A 2,981-nucleotide genomic window follows, 5' to 3' on the forward strand; every position below is an offset into this window, starting at 1 on the left:
ATATATATATATATATATATATATATATATATATATACATAATACATACATACATACACTTACACATAAAGTCCGTGATTCACTTCCAAGTTGCGCGGAGTTTCAGACAATGCATACGTTCATGTTGATAAGGAGTAAAGGCTGTAAAGCAAGATGGTGGATATATTTGTTAGTAGCTCCTGCTTCTCACGTATTAATAGAAATATGACGAAGAGCTTCAAATTTGTCCTGTTTTAGTATTAGTGGAAATCAAGGAGAGAACACTGAGGCTGATATTTTAAATATTTATTAGATCTTTGCAAACATTTTCTTCTATGTTTCCAATTGCTGAAATTTTGATTTCTTCTGCTTAGTGACCTTGGTACTTGAATCACTTTGATCAATTTCTCCGATAAGCACAACCCAAAGTTTTTGCTATATTAATATAGTGAGTTCAGTATCTATTTTGTTCCAGGTTGTAAGGATTTTACTATTCTTCAGTTTCAAGAAGGATTGTGAAAGAGAAGTTGTGTTGATTCTAGATCGGAAGGACTATTATTACTTAATCTGCTCTGTAAATGCAGTATATTTTCCGAAATTACTGTATTTTAGTCTAATACAAAACAGATGTTTTACTAAAATATTTCCTTTACAGACAGTAATGGAAGTTTAAACAAAAAAAGAAAAAGAACCAAAAATCCAGTTACAATCTTACAATTAGAATGATCTTCCCTTTAACCGTCAAAACATTGGACAATGCACAATCGATATTGATCAGCTTCCTAACGCCAAGAAAAGATACCCATATTCACCAACTGACCTCTACAAACCAATGAGAACCACAAATCAGTAATAGTTCTATCCACAGTCGAGCGTTTGGCATCATTCTCAGACGCTCTGAACGATTGCTTACGTAAACAACTTACAGAGGATATAAAAGACCTAAACATCCGTAGATTTTTCTCCAAGGAGAAAAATCATCGATTTCATGCAAATTAATAAACTTTAGTATATGTGATGAATATTTTTTACTCTCGTTTGATAAGCTGAGCGAATATAGCTGTGAATGTAAGCACTCATACCTCGTTTTACATTTCCTTTGTGAAGAAAATATAATAACTGAAACGTTGTCGCAGTAATTTATCAGTCAAAATCACGAAGAAAAACTTTGTTGTCTTTGTGTGGCCAATCCTGGAATTTCTGGTACAAATTTTAAATTTTTTATAAAGAGCCATCTCATTGTCTCATTAGCACATACATACAAAAGAAAGCAATAATCATCCACACTTTGTATTCTTATAATTTTTGTGGTGTCTGCTTTGGTTACAGAGTACCATGTGTGAAGCTATTTCGTAACTTGTTAACGTGCAGCAATTTTTAATTGATTTAGTCCTATTGGTATTCCAAAGTTAGCGTGAAATAATAGCATTAGATACGAAACAAAATATGAAAGAAAGAGTAGAAGGTGGTGAAAATATGTGTTGTTAGTGAAATTTTTGCATTTATTCTGTCAAATTTGAAAAAAAATCATAATCAATTTAACAAAATAAAGTTGTCATACAAAATTTATTTGTGTATAAGACAGAGAGTAATATAACGGTAAATATGTAGAAAATTCAAGTGTTTAGCTGGATGATATGTCACGATGTCATTAGCAACGATCCCAAATTAGTATGTAGCAAAATGTGTTAAATTTATTCAATCGAGGAAGTTACACGAGAGTTTGTTAATCCTCATGGACAGTTTAAAAAGCCCAAGAAACCATTTGATCTTTATATGAGCACAATTAAATAGAAAAACGCAAATATTCACCAAATATAGTTTTCAATGGACGAATGTTGACTATTTTGTAATGTTTACAGTCTAAAACTTTTACCTCAAAGGATGGAAGAAAAGCAGCGAGGTGTAAAGCAACAAAATATCACCACACCTAGCTGTCAGAAGTTAATGCTTCGTTTAGTATATGAAACATCAATAGAAATGCTTGGGTTACAAAGGGTTTATCTTCTGAATGGTTTATAAACATTTCTACTTTGCATTTAAAAGTTAGTGTTAAAAGAACAATTTTGACCCCAGGTATTTTTGCTTTTGGTCTACGTTCCGGATCATACTTCCAAATCTATTTCATTCGCGACTGGCATACTTATCAGTCGCTTTCTTTCCAACAGAAACAGTTCTCTACTATAGCCAACGGATCTGGGAGTTTTTTCCGTTTTCAGAGCATATCTAAAAACATTTTTGAATCGAAAATTAATAAAGTACCTGACAAAAAGTTGATCACACATGTTATATTCAAATACGTTTTAAGAAAACCATATGCATTTTAGGAAGACCTAAGTTAGACTCAATCAGTAAGAGCCTTATACAAATAGTGCCGGTGCTTTTTAGCTTACTGACAAGGAGAACCCACCTAAGAAGGGGAAATTTCGCCGCTATTGGTTTTAAAAACAGATCTTATCTGAAAGCCTTAGTGAAATAACTCAAACTTTAAATGGACTTTCAGGACACTATACAAATGTTCTATGAATTTTGAACATATTAACTTCGTCCATAGAAGAATTCCTGATATGTATATATGTATACAGACAAAGATGCATAACACACACACACACACCCACACACAAATATATACACATAGGGACTGCGTATATGTATGCATAAATCTGTATACATACATGCGTGTGTGTGTGTGAGTGTGTGTGTGTGTGTGTACGTATATATATTGCTACTCTAGGCACAAGGCCTTGAAATTTTTGAGGAAGGGGGCTAGTCGATAACATCGACCCAGTGTGTAACTGGTATTTATTTAATCGACCCCGAAAGGATGAAAGGCAAAGTAAACCTCTGCGGAATTTGAACTCAGAACGTAACGACAGACGAAATACCGTCAAGCATTTCGCTCGGCGTGCTTACGATTCTGCCAGCTCGCCTTATATATTTATATATACATATATACATATATATATATATATATATATATATATATACATATATATATATAT

This window comes from Octopus bimaculoides, chromosome 2, assembly GCF_001194135.2.
Source record: "Octopus bimaculoides isolate UCB-OBI-ISO-001 chromosome 2, ASM119413v2, whole genome shotgun sequence".
Classification (NCBI taxonomy): Eukaryota; Metazoa; Mollusca; class Cephalopoda; order Octopoda; family Octopodidae; genus Octopus; species Octopus bimaculoides.